Source organism: Tachypleus tridentatus, chromosome 2, assembly GCF_004210375.1.
Source record: "Tachypleus tridentatus isolate NWPU-2018 chromosome 2, ASM421037v1, whole genome shotgun sequence".
Classification (NCBI taxonomy): domain Eukaryota; kingdom Metazoa; phylum Arthropoda; class Merostomata; order Xiphosura; family Limulidae; genus Tachypleus; species Tachypleus tridentatus.
Window position 1 is genome coordinate 75,626,615 of NC_134826.1, and position 21,265 is coordinate 75,647,879.

Here is a 21,265-nt window from a genome sequence, read left to right on the forward strand (position 1 = left end):
CAATTATATATATATATATTTACTTTTACGAAATGTTTCCCCTCTTCTGTGAATGATAACATCACGTAGTCATTCTATGTACCTGATATTATAACTAAAGTTCTTATTGAAACATATATAAACAGAGCTTGTTTGTTTTTGAATTTTGCGCAAAGCTACACGAGGGTTATCTGCGCTAGCTATACATAATTTAGCAGTGTAAGATTAGAGGTAAGACACCTACCACCAACTCTTGGGCTGCTCTTTACCAACGAATAGAGAGATTGAACGTCACATTATAATGCCCCTAAGGCTGAAAGGGCGAGCATGTTTGGTGCGACAGAGATTCGAACCCGCGATCCTTGGATTACGAGTCGAACGCTTTAACCTACCTGGCCATACCGGAGCTCTAAACATAGATTTTCCAAAGTTTGGTTTTAAGAGAAAGACTCTAACACTATGAAGAAAACGTTTACTCAGAAATTTTATGTTCACATAATTGTATTAAGTTATACGACTGAATGTTACTTAGCGCCACTATTTTCATATTAAGATACCATTGAAATTTCAAATATATCTTAAAATAACTACTTGATGGTTCTAGTACAGAGTGAGGTATTAATCAGTAGTTTGTTTAACATTATCTTATAATGCGAGTAATAATAAGTTTATACAAATCGTTCTTTACTGGTAGTACGCTCGACTCCTAATCTGTAGGTCACGGGATCGAACCTCGTCACACCAAACATGCTCACTCTTTCAGTGGTAGTGTTGTAAAGTGACGGCCAATCCCTCTATTCCTTTGTTATAGAGTAGCCCAAATGTTGGCCTTGGGCGGTCATAACTAGTTGCCTTCTCTCTGGTCTTACACTGCTAATTTAGGGATGGCTAGCGCATATAGTTCTCGTGTAGCTTTCCTTCCAATTGAAAACAAACAAACAAACTTTACTACTAGTGTATTATGGGTTTCTAGGAAGAAGACAAATAGTGGTACAAGTTAGGGATTTTAATATAACGGTCAATCCCCTACACGGTTTTAAGATGGGCTCAAACACTCAGACAAATACTATTGAATAACTGTGTTTCTTCTAATATATGATTTCAAAATTAGGAACAGCAAGCGCTGGAAGCCATCTCGTAGCTTTCCGTGAAATTGAATACCAAACAAACATATTGGTATCTCAATCACACACCTGTGTGCTTCACGTCATTACTAAGAAGACCAATTAGGATTATAATAATATTTGATCATCAAAACGTTAAAAGTTCTGAATAAAAGAATTTTTTACCAAGTTAGCGAAAAACATCGTGAGCAGTGACTACGGTGTTCAATGTTTGTCATCGAAATGCTGTTGTTATTCATATATGAAATTCATACTGAAGGTCCAGTGAAGAAACCTTTGTAAAATGTCTGTCAATATTTTTGTGCTGTAAAGAAAACTTACCAGGCAGTGGATACGATTCATTAGATATAAACGTATTAAGTACCATAATAAGTGAAGAAACTAATTATAAAGTTTGAAACGGTAAGTGAATAGAAATTAATCAAAGATAGTTTGTTTGATTTCTGTTATATATTCTTACACCTTTTGTGAGTCGAAGTTAATATAACTAAGTGTTTCACATTGAGTTGTATAATAAGTTACATATATCGAAGAGAATGGTGAAATATTTGTTATATAGTCTAATAACATGTGTTTGGAAAACCAGTTGGATTCTTATTTATATATCAGTGAGAATGAATTGATGAAACTGTGTCTAGGTGATAAGCTAAATTGGATTGTAAATAGTGTGTTGTTAATAGTATTGAATACGGTTTAAAGCAGTTAGTTCGTTTCTCGCTGTATAATTTATAAAAATGAGTATAGATGTCCTGAGCTTGTTGGATACATGTTGGTAGCTTGTTAAACCCACCAGAGGGCACTTTGACAGATATCCATGACATGCTATTATCACATGGTAGTTCTACAAAATACCCTTTGGTGATACTAAGACATCTTAGAACTGATCGTGATTATCTATAAACCCTGAAAAAGAAACAAAAAAGTAAAATAAGTCATTTTGTTGAATATGATTTAAACCTTTTAAGAAAACCAAACACTATGTATTGTTACCACGTGAACAGAGAATATCATTGTTTTCTGTGTTTCTTTACTGTTCTGTCTTGCGACTGAAATTTAAAGATGTATTTGTAAATAATAATATAAATATACATGTGTAATGTAGTACAACTGAAATGTGATTGTATTCTACAAAATACTGGTCCTCTAAAACAGAACAAATGAAAATCAGTTGCATTTATTAAAGGCGAGTTTTATACTAGTCTGTACCAGCTGTGGTTACATGTGACTAAATGATTTGTGTATTAAGAAAATGTTGCATTGGTAAGTAATCAATTTTTTGTATTATCTTATTTTAGAATTTTAAATTTGTTGAATGCCTGCAAGTATAATTAACTAAAATACGTTACCATTTGTTACATTGACTTACTGTATCATATTTATTTCAGTTTCTATGACTCAACAATAAAAACTAGATTAGAATAATTTACTTACCACACAGTTTGTCATTAAGGCTTGTTTGTCTGTGTTTGTGTCATCAGTAATAGTAGTACAAGACATACTCAAGTTGAGGGGTTATTATGAGCTGATACTTTGTGTTATGTACAGTGGGACTAGGAAGCTTTCATTGTGACTTTACACAATGATATAGACATATGTTTTCTTCGGTTCATCTTGTATAAAAATGCTTTCTCCTGCTCAAGCAATAATGACTCCTATTTCTTATAAGTAATTTGTAGCTTGGTATTTCAAAAACTTCTCTCATGAACATTGTTAATATCCAACTAAGTCTCAGTGATACTGACAGTATCAAAATTTTCAGTTTTCAGAACAGCCAGTATCTCTTATGTTTTGTTGTCTCCTGTACAATCGGAACAATTTACATTTATTATAACAGTAGTTTTATCTTGTTTTAGCAAGTTAGTATTTGTGAACATACAAAACATAAATGTAAAACAGTATTTAAAGCTATTGTCTGCTATATATTACCAATCTCACAATTTGGGACAATGCTTGAGATATATTTCGTAGTTTCGAGAAAACGTTTATCAGATATCTGATATCAATTTAAAATTTAAAATTTTCTTATAAACATTTATTCAGTTTTACTCATATTGTAATAAAATGATTACTGCATAAAGAATAAATTATATATTTTTAAAATGTTCATTAATTGATTATTGTTATTAAAACATTTTTTTTTTCGATTGATGAGTGTTGCCTCACTAATTATGATTTACATCTTCAGGCAAAAACATCAGCTTCAAAAGAAGTAAAAGATGATGAATGTATCCAGATGGAGGTGTCAAACAACACCAGGCCTCCGTCTACTGAACTTGTCTACAATGCTGATGAAATTGTCACTCTAAGACTTGGCAGTAAACCAGAACATTACCAGAGACACGTTTTTATTGTTACTGAAAAAGCTGAAAACCGAAACAAATTTATTTCTGGGAGAGCTCGAAAAACAACACCGATGTGTCGTTTTAAAACGTAGACAAAACAAACATAATCTTATTGGACATGATACTAAAAATAATAATCAGGTTAAATATGTTGATATCCCTCACAAGATTGTTTTTACAAGAGATCCGAAACTGAAACCAAAACCCAAAAATTAAATAACCCATGGGCTGCTCAAAAGCATACCATATTATAAAGAATTACTTTACCTTATCTTATAAGTTACTATTTTTTACATTTTACTCAGTGATATAAATAATAAATAAAATACATTTATGAAAAACAAAGAATATAATATTCGCCTGGGTCTTCTCTATTTTGTTGTCAACTGTCATGAAACTTAAGCTCACGTTTTGATGTACTAAAGGTATTGATACAATCAATAATATTTTTATGTAATTAAATAATACAACAAAGAACAGAGAATAATAATACATGTGCTTCTCAGGTGGAACCGTAATAATGGCTGGGTGACCAGAGCAGTTGAAAGAAACGATGAATTGTCATGTTACTGTTCTATGATATTAGTCACTATCTATTTATAACTGTATGTTACTTTGAGATGGTAAAATATATAGAATTCTTCTTAATTCTAACTGATGTGTATAATTTGCTTTAGAGATTTTAACTTTCATTTTAAAATAATACGTACCTCACTTCAGATATTTCCTAATTGCGATTTTAGGAGGATTTTGTGACAGTCTCACAGATGTAACTATCCAAATCACCAATGTATATTTTATTTACATGACTTCTAGCGCAAATTTAGGTTGAACACAAATTTCATATATCATATTTAGTGGGAGTATTTGCGTACAGATGGCAGCAACATAGGATATTTTTATTTTGTATTTTCAGGAGTGAAGTTCAGCGTAAACCTATACAATGGGCTGTGTGTGCTCTGCCCATCACAAACATTGAAACCCAGTTTCTTTGGAATTGTAACTGCGCAGACATACCGCTGAACTTCTGGGGGTCGTTCAGAAAGTTCAAGAAAGAGTTTTTTGTGATTGTTGTAGCACGAAGTTTAGCAATTATCTTTCTGTAATCTGCCCTCTCAAGAAATTGAAACCCAGATATTTACATTGTAAATCCGTAAAATAAGCGCTAACTGAAAGGTGAACATTCGAAGGAGAGCTAAGATTTATAGCAGATGTTCTGAATAATTTAGTTAATTAATCCATTTATAGATGTTAAGATATTTTGCTATTCTGGTTTAATATTTAAAAAATACTTTGTTTAACTCGAATAAATGACTGCAAATTAGAAACACAGTAATGTAGAAAAGACTTAATTAACATAGAATAGTACTTAATATGATACAATACAACACAATATTTCATCTTCGACCACTTGTTCGTTTTAGTTATAAGTACTTAACATGAACTCTCTGCCTGATGAATTTTGTTACTAGAGGGTTATTGCATTAGTTGTCCTTAATTTTAAAGTGATAAATTATAGAGGACGGTGGGAAGTTAACACAATCTGTCACCAACTCTTAAGTTACTCTTTATCATCGAATATAAAGATTGATCATCAGATTTCTACACTCCAGTTTTCGGCAATTGGTTTCGTTCCTGCAACCAATAGATAGGCTATGTCTCAAAAGTTACTTTTTTAAAAAAAACATCAGACACGTTTAAAAATCTGTAACACAACTCGCATCAAAACAAAGTATATCATGTAAAAACAATAATCAATTCAGATTAACATGGTTGTTTCAATAATTTGCAAAAATACTTCTCACTTTCCTTGTCACTCTCTTAACAATATTGTGTTACTTGAGGGGCCTGGCATGGCCTAGCGCGTTAAGGCGTGCGCTTTGTAATCTGAGGGTCGCGGGTTCGCGCCGCGCCGCGTCGCACTAAACATGCTCGCCCTCCCAGCCGTGGGGGTGTATAATGTGACGGTCAATCCCACTATTCGTTGGTAAAAGAGTAGCCCAAGAGTTGGCGGTAGGTGGTGATGACTAGCTGCCTTCCCTCTAGTCTTACACTGCTAAATTAGGGACGGCTAGCACAGATAGCCCTCGAGTAGCTTTGTGCGAAATTCCAAAAACAACAACAACAACGTTACTTGAAATAGATGTAATTTTAAGATGAAGAAAATTACGACGAATAAACAAAACAGGCGTTTTGCAGGAGAACCACAAGAATATTTCTCCAAATAAATAAAATGGACACTTTGCAGGAGAACCATAAGAATTGCCACTTCTGTTACGCATTATGATTTATCTCGGAGTCTCGGATTTTTTATGTTACGTATTAATATTTCAAACAGTCGAAAATTTTAATTTTAGTTTAGAAGTTAATTAAATGTTAATAAGCATCAAAATTATGACATTTGCCAACAATATTAATATATGTAACTTTGTTTGTTAATACAAATATATTTTACTAAACAAACAACAATACACTTTATAACAACAGTGATTACTAATAATTGTTACAAACGATGGTTTATATACAAGAGTTTTACAAACTTACAGACAATACTGAGTCTTATATCCAGTCTAAAACTGAATATTTTTATTGACGGTCTAATGCACGCCGAGCCAATTAATTAGCTAGTTAGCTTGGTTAACCTCATACCGCTTATAAATTTGCTTTTTACCGACGAGATATTTAATGTCTTCGTAGAAATGAAAACGTCCGAATTTAATTTAGTGAAGTTAAAAGGTTTGTATCTTTCTAAATCTGTAAAGTTCCTTGTCAAATTCTGTAGATTTCCAATTAATAAGCGTTATTCACAATTATAGCTTCCGAGGCTGTCCTGTAGCTGACCAATAATATTCTGTTACCGTTTCTGGGCTAGCTGCTTTTGTACGAATCACGCGAGATTCTAGAACGTACAACAATGTTCGAACATGCTTGCATGTTCGAAAAACAAATATTTTTCTACAAATTCAGAGAACAGGTAGGAATTGCACAATACACATTCAACAATATACGTCACACTCATCAAATCGAAGCGCGTCAACTGAAAAAAAGGAAACATGAATATTTTATTATTGTGTATCATTTAGAGAAATAGGTAAGCAACGTCTCTGGCGTGAATATTTTATACAATACATGAATTATTGCTATAATTCATTGGTTTTGAATATTCAAGAAAATAGTTTATAGAATATTAGCAGGTCTTTCAATACTGCTGCTCAGCTATTTGATGTCTGTTGAACTTCGCAGCGTATGTGTATGAAGATGGTATTTGGGCACGTACTTATAAAATTTTCTATCCTCTTATTTTAAAGTTGTAAATTTTCGAACGTGGTTTTAAATTTAGCTTAGTTTATAAAATTAGAATAGCACAAATGCAGTAAGCGTAACTATGTAATTAGTTTACAAAAGAATATTGGAAATTACAGTAATACTTCGGTTACCGTACGTCACGTATGTGTATAAATATACATATTACTAATTAATCATAAATGTTTAAATTTTAATTAGATTTCTTAAAACATAGAAAGTAAGTGAGAAATGCATTGAAAAACATTATTTCTAGATACTGTGCTCGTGCATAGAACAACAGCACGTGCGTTTCTAAGTCTTGTTTAGCTTTGTGGATAGAGTGTGGAGATCATTTTTGTAGACTTCAAACATTAACTTTTTAAAAATGAAAAATATACAAAATTACTGAATTAGTATCCTCAAAATCTCTGTTATTTAGTACGGTCTCTAAGTAAAGTATATGTGGGTTGAAGGAATCCCATTTCTATTCAGAGCAACGACTTTTTCATTACACATCTACAGTTTCGGCAAAATTCTTTCTTTCGCTTTTGAGGCGGAAGGTTCTTATTTTATATTTAACTTGTATATATTTCATATTCGAGTTCTAAATCATCCGGTACTTGTAAATATTATATGGTGGGCGTAATAACTAGAAACTGAGCAGTAAGACAACTGGACGTGTTATGTGACATAATAACCGATACTATTTTCTATATATTTTCTTCTAAATAAAGAAATTAAAACGTATATAATTTTAAAATTCAAATTATAAACTACGTTTTGCTGCCAATCTCATTGACTTAAGTGGTAAACATGGTATTTAATAAATCTTTTGAAAATAACACTCCAAACGTCGTGACACGTGCACGTTAACCTACATTTAAAATTTTTATCTTACAAACAACCAAATATTTTAAAGAGAAAAAATATATGTAATTTATACTCTTGGATGAAAAAAATTCATAAATGAACAGAGACAATGGATGGAACTTAAAAGTAAACTACCATTCAAGAAACAACATATTATACCAATTGGCCTGAAACTATTTAGCACTTCCATATTCTGGAGTATCACACAGTCTCACAATTTATTTTTAACACTGTCTTTTATCCTTTCCAATTATTATTGTTTCTTAACAGTTTCTATTTTCATTCTATTTATTTTAAAGCTCGTCATAAAATATACTGTAGTCCTCACTATTTTTGTATCTCATAAAATATTTATATATGTAATATGTTAGTGTAGCTATATAGTTAGTATTACAATTGTGCTTTAATGTTAGAACAACAACAAACCAAATATAATAATACGTATATTCATAGAGTTAGTTATAGGCACACTAACTATAGAGAGAGAGAGAGAGCACTCTCACACATTGATCAATCACAGACTGTGACGTAATAGAGGTTTCAAAACGGCCGCTAAAACAGGAACAATATCAACAACACACTAGCACGTGTGAGTTTCGAAGGGGGTGAGAATTACCTGAGAAAACTATATAATTGTCTTAACATGTCTGCAATTATTGCAATTATGAAGCAAATTGCGTGCATGAAGTAAACTTACACAGTTAATAGCCAGCCTTATTGTCGAATAACAACCAGTGGGCATCAAAACGTAACTGATTCCGTATAAATTTAGTCTATATTTACGTATGAGTACGAGCCATAGTGCCTAAATTCGCCAATGAGTTTATATATGTTTCAACATATTATTTTGGTATACACACACAAAGTATTCATATTTGATCTTTTTGGAGTTCTTCGAATTATAACATTTTGCAATAATAGAAAAAGAATTATTGCAACATCCAGTTTTGATTTTAACATCTATATAACAAAATAAACTACTGTAGAAAATTGTTAATCATTATTCTGTCGAAAATGCAGATTCATCACTGATACAAGAATAAAATAGTCTTCGTCAATTCATGACGACGGAAGACCTCTCTGTTATTGACATATCGAACAACCATGGTGATGCACGAGTATTTTACAAAATAGTCAACTGATCAACCTGACAATTTGTGTGACGTCATGATCTTCCTCCTGTGGGTCATGATCAGCACAATGTTCAGTCATCTCACCGTAGACAGACAGACGAACACTTGAATCATGTTAGAATTTGTAGCAGTTTTGCGATAGAATCAGTTTTCCTTTTCATTTATTACTTGCATACTCTTTAATCGTTTTGTACTTTTTTAGCTTGTTTTTAACTGCTTCAAGCTGATCTTTCACTGGGACAATTGAACAGTATGAATGCTCGACACATGACGTATTTTTCTTTTTCTTGGCAGGTACTGGATATGTTTGCTTGATTTCAGGAACTCGTTTTCTTGGAAGTGGTCTACTTTGTGATTGTACAACTTGCTTATATCGAGGATGACCTGGGATGATGGTAGGCACTGCCAGAGGCAGACTTCAGTTCAGACTTCAATATGTCATGTTCTTTTATTCTCTTAAATGCACTCCTGGAAATAGATGATAATTATTTTTTAAGCTAAGCAGGTTTTCACAAAAAATGCCATTGGTTGTTTGTTGTTATCTCATTTTTTAAACAGAGCGAAAATTTAATACACGTGTCCTGTAAACAGTAACAAACATAGACAGTCATTATTATATATTTTATATATGTTATAAAGTCATTGAGTTTATTTTTCAAAAATAAAAATATGAGTTTTCTTTTAAAAAATATTAATAAGTATTGACGGTGTTGTCCAAGTAGTTTTATACCTTTCATTTTGACAGAAAGTTTTTACTGCGTATCCTGTCATGCCTGAAATTCTTCACGACTTACATTCTTCAAACATTGTTGACGAACTGCTTCATCAGAGGGAAACCTAAAAGTAAAATTGTACTGTAACTGAGTTTAAGGATACACTTTCCGACCTCTCTCTGTTACATCTATTTAAAATCTTCTTTTCAAATTTAAAATTGGACAAGAAAAAGCAGCATTAGGACCAAAAACGAGCTTAGTCTGCGCCTAATTTTCACATGCGGTCATTGTCATTCATGATTTGGCTGCTTGATTGCTTATTCATACCTAAATACTAGTATATGTAATACCTCAGTACGCATCAGTACCATATCAAATTTATTTCTGACGTCCAATACCTTAATTAGGCCTACGGTGTATAGCCTAATAGATCTAGTAGAAATTGATACATTATAATATAGTTTGGCCCTTTGGGCCTTGACAGATGCAAAGCAGACGATAATTTGCAACTGCTCGAGCTTGAAAGCCTTCATTTTGAAAGAAAAGTTCATAAATATGAATACTTACTCGTGGAAGGAGATTCCTGAGGCCTCTTTACACTTATTTGTGCAATTAAAACAATATCAGCTCTCGAGCATTGTTTGAGAAGTTGGTAATTATCCGTCAGTGATGGCTCGGCATGGTCAAGTGGGTTAAGGTGTTCGACTCGTAATCTGTAAAGAAAAATAAAAAATGAAAACGCGAACACTTATAGTTATCTTTCAAATAAACGTGTTGAAATATTTTTATTGTATTCACAGACTGACAGAGAGAAAACTTCTAAAACAGAAAGTCCGACATAGCCCAGTTATAAGGGTGCTAGACTCGTAATCTGAGGGTCGCAGGTTCGAATAATCGTCACACCAAACATGCTCATATTTTCAATCGTTGAGGGTAATGTTATGGTCAATCCCACTATACGTTGGTGAAAGAGTAGCCCAAGAGTTGGCGGTGGGTGGTGATGACTAGCTGCTTTCCCTCTAGTCTCACACTGCTAAATTAGGGACGGCTAGCGCAGATAGCCCTTGAATAGCTTTGCGCAAAATTCAAAACAAGCAAACAAACCGTCAGTAACATTCAGATGTATTTTCCCGTTTTGACAATGGCGGCGACTTCCCCATGTCTTCACACAGTCACGTGATCAGGGCTCTCTCCGTGCATATACTGTAGAACGCACGTTACGTCAAACTATTGTTTAATAATAATAATACATATATATCTGGAGTATAAAGGTAGATTTTGATTAAACTTTGCAGAATGGACGACAACTGCGTGTTGTGGAGACACAAGGACAAAGTGTGTAATGTAGTTTTTCAAAATTTTTATCAAAATTCCTACTGTATACAGTACAAGTTTTGAAATAAAACATTGAATTTGAATATATTAATAGTTTCATTTTACATTCACTTACTGATAAAGTATATTTTAGAACAACATACAGCTTTCATAGTAATATTAGTTATTAGAACATGTACGATATTTCGATCACTGTTGCGATCATTATAAAGAAGACAAGTTTTTACAGTAAAGAACGTTTTACCATTTAAATCAATACTGAAAATCTAACAACGTATTTAAATTATAGAAATGATTGTAGTTACTTATTCATGTAAATATTAATGTATCTCAGAACAGTTTTACAACAGTGTTAACACCCACACCAGCCGTCCTGAGATACATTTTTATTTTAAGTGAGTTTCTTGTCAAATAAATATTAATCCCCATGAATTTTTAAATTATTTAGGTATAGTTAAACAAAAACAATAGAATGACGAATCAATATAAAATATGTGTAATATTTCATGCAAAATATATAAACTAAGGAACATGTGAAGAAGAACTATCAAAGATATATTGAGACAAGTTTGGGTGTTTTTTAACTGTGAGATTGTTTGATTTTATAAATAAAGTTTCTCCGATTTTTCTTCTGTTAGTTCTGTTCAGAAAAACTGTATATTTTTAGTAATATTTTCATGGACTTGGGAAGGTGTTTATTGTTGTTCTTTTGGCCTGACCCCAAAATGGTTGGAGGAAAAAGAGGTGCAGCGTTTGAAAACAACACATAACATTAGTTATCCTGAGGCTCGGAAATTGCTGTCCACAACTCCATCTCGGACATATGGTGCTGCACTTCATTCCACAACTACAGTGGGAGTGCAGACAGATCTCTCTGTGCCTCCAAAAGAATCGTTTTCAAAAGAAATGAAAAGCCTTTTGACCTCCGTGGTTAAAAAGGTTGATGAATCAACTACCACACCTATCTCTGTCCCTCCCATACCTTCCAACACACCTCAAGATCCACGTCCTTCAGTTTCAAATACAGGCATTTCTTCTGATACATCTTTTTCTCCCACCACAAGAGACAACACAATTATTCGTTCGCGTCCTCAGTCACTAGATTCCCCTTCCAATAACAAAAACCTGCCCACCCGACACAGAGCAGGATCCATGGAGGTTGATAGACCTCCTCCCACTAAAGACAGTAAAGAAAAAAGACGTGGTCGTAAACCGAAGGGTTCTCCAGCCACTTCACCTACCCGTTCTTAAAAATGGCCACCTTGATACAATGGAACTGTCGAGGTTTACGTTCTAATCTTGATGATATCAAAACGCTGATTGCTTCCTACCATCCTTTTTGTCTTTCTTTACAAGAAACATTTCTCAAAACTGCTGATACTGTCTCCATTCGGCAGTTTTCTCTGTACAGAAATGACAGGTTGTGTGATGGTCGAGTACATGGAGGGTGGCACTGTTGGTTGATCAACACGTGCCCACCCTGTCTTTGTCACTCAACACACCCTTGAGGCTGTAGCCATCCGTATTTCCTTGGGTCATACCATCACTGTTTGTTCTCTGTACCTGTCCCCTGGAAAGACATATGATCAATCAGATCTGGATGCTCTCGTTGAACAATTGCCATCTCCGTTTCTAATCCTAGGGGATTTTAATGGACATCATCCCTCTGGGAAGTGCTATTATTGATGGGAGGGCCGATCTGTAGAGCGGATGCTCTCTGATCACAATCTTTCTCTTTTCAATACTGGTTCTTCCACTTACTTTCATGCACCTAGTCAGTCCTTTACCGCTATTGATCTCTCAGTTTGCTCCCCTTCATTATTTTCCCATTTTTCATGGAGGGTTGACAGTAATCCACTAGGCAGTGATCATTTTCCAATCCTTATAAGAGAGACTGGCCGTGGTCGATGCCACCTACCCGCGTGCCCCGGTGGAAGCTGGATCAGGCAGACTGGTCCACTTTCACTGCTCTCGCAGAACTTGATCCTACCATCGTAAATCAGCCATCAATAGACGACTGTGTAGCAGCGGTAACTGACTGTATTACACATGCAGCTGCTCAGTGTATTCCTAAAACCTCGACACGTTTTCCACGATATCCTCGTCCGTGGTGGAATCCTGCTTGCCACTTAGCACGGAAGGCTCAAAAGCGGGCCTGGGATACTTTTCGTAGATATCCCACACTTTCAAACCGGGTTGCTTTCCAACGGGCCCGTGCACATGCTAGGTGGGTAAGACGTCACAGCCAGAAGGAATCTTGGATTAAGTTCACAACCAGTATATCTTCTACCACCAGTTCCAAGATCATATGGGACAGGATTCGAAAGGTTAATGGACACTACAATTCTATCCCCCTCTCGATCTTACTCTCTGATGGTCAGGAGGTGACTGATGTTCGGAACATCGCTAACACTCTAGGTGAAAGCTTTGCCGGGTATCTAGCACTTCTGCTTGTTCCTCCACCTTCCTGGCTATCAAGACTCGGGCGGAGCGATCACCTCTTTCCTTTCGAACTAACTGTTTCTTTGACTATAATCGTCCTTTTACCCTGGTGGAACTAAAAATGGCCCTTCATCGGTCTGCCAGTACGTCTGTTGGACCTGATGATATTCATTATGACATGCTGCACCATTTATCTCCTGCTTCTCTTAATGTCCTTCTGATTGTTTTCAACCGGATCTGGCAGAAGAATGTTTTTCCTGATGCTTGGCGCCAGGCTATTATTTTACCTTTCTCTAAGCCAGGGAAAGATCCCAAGATTCCTTCAAACTACCGTCCAATTGCTTTGACGAGCTGTCTCTGTAAGACATTAGAAAGGATGGTTAATGCTCGTCTTGTTTGGTTCCTTGAATCAAACAACCTCCTCTCGCCCACACAGTGTGGGTTCCGTCGACAGCACTCCACCACAGACCACCTAATTCGTCTTGAAACATCTATCAGAGAAGCCTTTCTCAACCGCCAACATCTTGTATCAATATTCTTTGACATAGAGAAGGCTTACGACACAACATGGAGGTATGGCGTTTTGCGAGACCTCCATACATATGGGTTACGTGGCCATCTACCCATGTTTATTAAAAATTTTTTTAATGGACAGGAGATTCCAGGTTCGTGTGGGTTCGACACTTTCCCGTTCTTTTGTACAGGAACTTGGAGTCCCTCAAGGATGTGTATTGAGTGTCACACTTTTCAGTATAAAGATAAATGCCATCACTGAACAACTCCCTCTCACTGTTGCGAATGGGCTGTATGTCGATGACTTTCACATCTCATGTCAGTCGTCAAACATGAGATATATTGAGCGGCAACTACAAACCGCCCTCAATTGTGTACGGAAGTGGACTATGGCGAACGGCTTTAATTCTCTCTCTCCAAAACTGTGTGCATGCACTTTTGCCGTCGACGGGGTATTCACCCTGATCATGAACTTCATATCGGTGGAGTTTTGCTGCCAGTTGTCCCGGAGACCAAGTTCTTGGGGCTTATCTTTGATCGTAAACTGACCTTTATACCACACTTAAAGCAGCTTCGGGTCAAATGCACAAGAGCACTGAACATCCTCCGTGTTCTCTCTTCTACCAGTTGGGGGGCAGATCGCTGTTCAATGTTAAAGGTATATCGTGCTCTTATTAGATCGAAACTCGATTATGGATCAATGGTCTATGGCTCTGCCAGACCCTCAGCCTTAAAGATGCTGGACCCCGTTCATCACCAAGGACTTCGACTCTGCACTGGGGCTTTCCGTACCTCTCCAGTTCAAAGTATATACATTGAATCTCATGAACCTTCTCTACACCTTCGCCGTTTGCAACTATCTTTACAATATACTTCGAAACTTCATTCCTTACCAAAGCATCCCACCTGGAAATGTGTTTTCCTTCCTCGGTGGGCAGTACTTTTTCAGAACAGACGATCTGTCATTGCTCCGTTTGGCCTTCGCATCCGGAAGCAATTGGATGAATTGGGTCTGTCTTTGGATAACATTGCATGTTCCACAGGTCGGCCCATCCCACCATGGCTTATTACAGCCCCCAAATGTGACCTTTCTTTCAGTCACCTAAAAAAGGCAGATACTCCAGATTGGAAGTACCGTCTTTTATTCAATGAATATCTTTCAAACAATCATTCAGTTCCTATTTATACAGATGGTTCCAAATCAGGTAATTCAGTGGGCTCTGCTATGGTTTGCTATGGATCAGTAGTTGCACGCAGAATCCCTTCTACAGCTTCTGTGTTCACTGCTGAACTGTATGCCATATCTCTTGCCCTGGATCATATTGCAGCTGAGCAGTACTCCAACTGCACTATTTATACTGATTCGCTTAGTTCTATACTTGCCTTGGAATCGCTACACGTTGGCTCACATCCTATTCTCGCTGATATTCGTAACCGACTGGCCCGTTTCTCATTAGCAGCTACTTCAATCCAGTTTTCTGGATACCAGGCCATGTTGGTATTCGCGGAACGAGCTTGCAGACATGGCAGCTAAATATGTCTGCTTCAGCACCATCACTCTATGCCTATTCCGTACATGGACTATGGTGTTATCTTCAAGGGTCGGCTCCGTGCCAGCTGGCAGTCCACTTGGAGTGAGCAACGTGACAACAAACTTTTCAAATCAAACCCAAAATTGGACTTTGGCCATCTAGCTTCCGTAAAGTTCGGAAGGAGGAAGTTGTTCTCACTAGGCTACGCATTGGTCACAGTTTTTTAACTCATCATTTTCTTTTATCTGGAACTGATGCACCAATGTGTAATTTGTGTAACACTCAAATCACTATCAGCCACATTTTACTTTCTTGCCATCGTTACAATTCTCAACGACGGCAATATTTTAAACATATTTTTTCCCAGGGTCAATCTGTAACATTGGACAGAGTTATTGGTGATGGTGACTCTGTCCACCTTGATAATGTTTTTAATTTTTAATGGCCATTAACCTTTTAATCTCATTTAAGTGTTGCATGTTTATTCATTACACCTTTTTAATTGTGGTTCCTTTTTTACAGTTTTAATCTCTCATTCAATTTGACATTGGACAATAGCCAGAACATTAAATAACTCGACACCAGGACTGGAAAGGCCAACTTCAGGTGACTAACGCTCCTGTTTGAACTATCCGTTTGAACTACTCGTTAGTCATCCTGGCGAGTTGTTATTATACTTTACTGCATGTCATTTCACACTTTTACTAATTAACTTTTTAGTACTGGCCATATTGACTCATAACCCGGAACCAGGACTGGAAAGACCAACTTCAGGTGACTGACGGTGGTTTTTATACTTACTTGTTAGTCTTCCTGGCGGGTTACGATCATTACCATTCTGCTACAGGTAGTTCTTTACAACTTTGTTGACTGGATGTCAACATTGGTTTTTACGCCATTTTCTGTCTTAATTGCCGTTTTGCTTTTATCTTCAATTACTTCTACAAATTTTACTCTATTTACTTGACTTTATCCTTTTACTGGACATTTGGCTACTCATTATTACGATTTTGCGGAGTGTCTTTTAAAACTTTTACTTTCTTTTACATTTTGATAATAGCTGCTATGACACATAACCCAGAACCAGGACTGAAAAGGCCAACTTCACGTGATTGACGGTGGTTCTTGAACTTACCTGTTAATCTTCCTGGCGGGTTATGATCATTACCTTTTTGCTAGAGTAAATACCTTACAACTTCTTATACTCTACCTTTTATCTTAACATTGTAGACTAGGTGTCAACATTGGTTTTATACTTTTTTGTTTTACCTTCAGTTCCATTTATGTCTGTTACTATATTTATTTATTTATTTATTTATTTTTTTTACATTTTTACCGAATGTCTGGCGCAGATAGCCTCGCTGCTTTGTGCCATAAAACACTAAATCAATCAATCAATCAATTGGCCTGACATTCAAGTATGTGTGTGTTTTTAATGTAGTTAACGTTAATGAAACATTTAGTTTAGTGTATAATTTCTTTATTGATGTTTTCTGTTGTGTACATAGTGTATCCTAAATTTAGAGTGTCTTTTCAAGTGCCTAGATTTTGGTGGTTTACATGTTAATGTAATTTTCGTTGTATGTGTTTTTTCTATTAATTTTAGTGGTGAAATCTTGAGGGGGGTCATGTGATGTTAACGTTTCAAATATTAATCGTATCGTTTTTCTCTGTGAAATATTTGTTGTTGTATTTTAGATTGTTTATGTTAGAAAAAATATGTTTGTTCATCTTGACAAGCAAAATCAAAGAAAACTTCATCTGTATATCTAAACAAAATTGTAGGTTTCTATTTGAAGTGACTGATTCGTGCTGTACAATAATGTGATACAACAAATGAACTTTCAACTACCGGACAATGTATTTCCCCACGGCTTCTCCGTGTGACTGAACTATGTTCGAATTTTTGCATTGAAAATAAATAAATGTAGCTAGTCGTAACATCTCAATAAGATGTTTATGTTTTATATTGATTCTCTCTTTTGAAATCTTGTGAAATGTTTTCTTCAGCAAAGTTGCATTGCTTTGTGACAAGGGGTTTGAAATATTATGTCTGAATACACTTAGCTGAGAAATAGAGTCAATTATTTATTGCTCAAGCATGAGAGTACTGTAAAAATTATATCTGTAGGTAGATTCGGTTTCAATAAATAAAGCTGCAACCCAATATCTCTAGCTTATGTAATAATGTGAGAGAAAGACCTCGACAGAGAATAAAGAGAGAAATTTCGGAACGGGGATTCGGACCCGCTATACTTAGATTACGAGTCGATAGCTTTAACCACCTAGTCAGGCCACGACCACTTATGGTACCAGAACTGAAGTGGAGGAAGCTATATACTGACTGTCTGCCTTCCCTCGTGGAAAGTTTCAGTTTTAAGATAACGTAAATTAAACACTAATTCCTGCAATCTAATCTTGATTAATATATATATTTGACTCTTGAACTACTCTTGTTTGACTGTCACTCTTATAGCATGCAAACACAGCACCAAAGTGCAGGGCATTATTTCGTTCAGTAGTAAATGGACTTAACCAAGAACCCTCAGTCCCATAGTCTGGACCACTGGTAGTTCGCTTAAAGAAGTGAGCAATAGGCCGCAAATGCTTTTATTGTTTAAGCCCGTATTCCTCGCATTCGTGGGTTAAGTTTGTTGTTTTTCTGCATGATTCTCACTGTTTTCGTATGAATGACACACAGGTTGGTTCTTCCACCAATCTATTCCTGTTTGGCCAGTTGGTCCTGCCCATCTATTCTGTCTTTGGAAATGTTTGTTTTTATATACTTACTTCACTGTATGAAGTGTTTATAACCAATGAAAAGTCACAATTTCCGTTAAATGATTTTATGCTATTATAAAGTATCTTCATGAGTAAACCCATTTTTATGTTGTAGACGCGAAATAATTATTTTGTTTTACATACTACACTTGCACAACTCAAAAGGTTTAGCAGATTGTAACATGTGAATACAAATTATGTAAAGACAGAATATCACTCTTTTCTGTGTTTCTTTATTTATTGTTCTGTGTTTTGAGACAAGTTATTGAAATTTAAAGATGCATTTGAAAATAATGATTGTTATATAAATATACATATGTAATGTAATACAACTGAAATGTGATTGTATTCTACGAAATTCTGGTCCTCTAGAACAGTTGCACTTATTAAAGGCCAGTTTTATACTATTTTTATGAGTTGTGGTTACATGTGACTAAATGATTTGCGTATTAAAAATTTGTTGCATTGTCAAATTATCAACTTTTTGTATTATCTTACTTTAGAAGTTTAAATTTGTTAAATGCCTGCAAGTATAATTAACTAAAATACATTACATTTGTTACATTGACTTACTGTATCATATTTATTTCAGTTTCTATGACTCAACAATAAAAACTAGAGTTGAAAGTTTACTTACCACACAGTTTGTCATTAAGACTTGGTTGACTGTGTTTGTGTCATCAGTAGCAGTAGTGCAAGACATAGTTGAGGGGTTAGTATGGGCTGATACTTTGTGTTTAGTATGTACAGTGGGACTAGGAAGCTTTCATTGTGACTTAAGACTATGATATATATATATGTTTTCCTAGGTTCATCTTATATAAAAATGCTTTCTCCTACTCTCGCAATAATGACTCCGATTTCTTATAATTTGTAGTTTGGTATTTCAATAATTTCTCTCATGAAGACTGTTAATATCCAACTAAGTCTCAGTAGTACTGATAGTATCACAATTTTCAGTTTTCAGAAGAGGCAATGGCTCTGTGTTTTGTTGTCTCCTATGCAACTGGATGATTACTGTTACTTTCATCTGATTACTGGAGTTAATCTTGTGTAAGTCGTTGTAAAATAAAACGTAGATACCTGAGCATCAAGAACGTTTTACGTTAAAGATCAAAAGTTACCATTCATAGCTGAGAACATGGATAAAGAATTACTAAAGTCTCAGAAATAAAAACCTATTCTGAAGAGACTGTTTCTGCAATTCCAATAATGTAGTTGGAATACTTTCTGAACAATTTGAACTATTATCTTTGAAACTCAAACTTGTATTGCTTCTGTTCACTTTCAGAAGGGAATGTGTTTCTTATTTTTGTTTTATGTTGCTGCAGTTTGTTTCTATGAAGAATAATAATTTTGTTTTGTCTTACTACTGTTAGCTTTATTGAGAAAGTTTTTGTTTTGTGTTACTACAGTTTCGAAGAGGAGCGAGTGTTTTATATTTAGGATTATAACAGTTCGTTTCTAAAAGGATAATTTTTTGTGTTACTACAGTTAATTTCCAAAAGAGACAAGTTTTTTTTCTTTTATATTACTACATTTTTCTAAGACAAACAAGTATTTTTGGTGTTACTACAGTTAGTTTCAAGGACAAGTTTTTTTTTATGACTACAATTAGTTTATAAGAGAAACAAGTTTGTTTTTTTATTCGGTTACTAGAGTTTTTTTTCAAAGAGGGATAAGCGGTAAAACGTTAGCACGTAAGAAGTGTGAAGCCAGCCAAAAAAAAAAAAAAGACAGCTAGCTGGCTTAAGTGAAATGTAACTATATGAACACGGAATTAATTTTCTCGTCATCGACCTGAACCGTTGATAAAATATTCAGTTTTAGAACAGAAATAAGACAGTATATTGTTCGCGAGTTTCTAAAATTGTTTGTACATAAATACTTATTTATAACAACTATTGATAATAACTGTTATTATACATTGTATTGTTGTTCAAGTGTTAAATATATTTGTCGCAAGAAAGAAAATTGTGTGTATCATTTTTGTTCGCAAATATCATAAATTTGAAATACATAAATACCTCGCACAGTGCGGTTAATGCGTTGGAAAAAAATTACCGTATTGATTGAATCAGCACTGAACGGGGAATAGATTCAATATATTAAATAATGATACGTAGCTATCATAAGGAATCCCTTCATGGTAGACATAATTAAGCCTGATTAGTTAGGAAATATAATAAACACAAATAGTTATGAGGTGAAACAAAAACGAAATTAGTTGATAAACGTTATTTTGAAAAATTAAAACAATAAAAATTTTATTTTGAGAAAATGAAAACTTTAAAACTTTATTGATTAAAGAAAAATCTAATCTAACTTTCACCATTTTCTTTTTCTTCGTGGAATTCTCGGTTACATCGAATGGCATTTTTAACGCTCGTCTGACATTAATGCAGTGCTCTATGTCTGGATCATGATTCATAATTAAGTCTGAAGCAGTTTCCATTGCTATAAACATTTTGTGAAGTTTATGTAAGGGAAATTATTTTTCCCGCTCTTCACTGGCACCTTCGTTACACTCTGGACTTTTTTTCTTCCTGATGTGCCCGATCTTGGTATAAATTAAAGACCGTATCATTATCGAGAGCTTGAGAATGTGTGCAAGTGCACTCTCGAATATTAGCCACTTCCAAAGACTCGAATCCAAAACTGTGTCCAATTTTGACGACGTCTTCAGAAACATCCCTAATTTAGGACTCAAAGCCGCAGAAATCGCTTGCACAATTAGGCAGAACGTGCTTCTGTATTGCTCTCATGTTACTCTCAAATCGTTGATATTCTCGACAGCACTTCTGATGATTTAATTTTTCCAGAATTTAGTCGAAGATAGTGCAGTTTCTGTAGTTGTCGCCTTTATTGCTTGAGAAAAAGTTCGCTTCAAATAATAAGCTTTAAAGGTCACAATGACACTGTGATTCATTAATTGCAGTAGAGATGTATTGGGTGGAAGAAGATGAATTTTGACATTTTCATTAAAGTCACAAAGTCCCGTTGGATGGCTTTAAAGTCCAGGTTGTTTTCTTTTGCAGTAATGTTCAACTGCAGGACAAAATAACTTTTAACCAGTCTTGAAACAAAGGTTTCATGACCCATGTTTTTTCTTTGTTCGCCAACCAACTGGGAGAGTCTTCTTTGCCCAGCTGATAAATGTTTGGGAGGTCTCTGCACGATACACAAGCAAAGATTTTAATTTAAAGTCGCCAGATC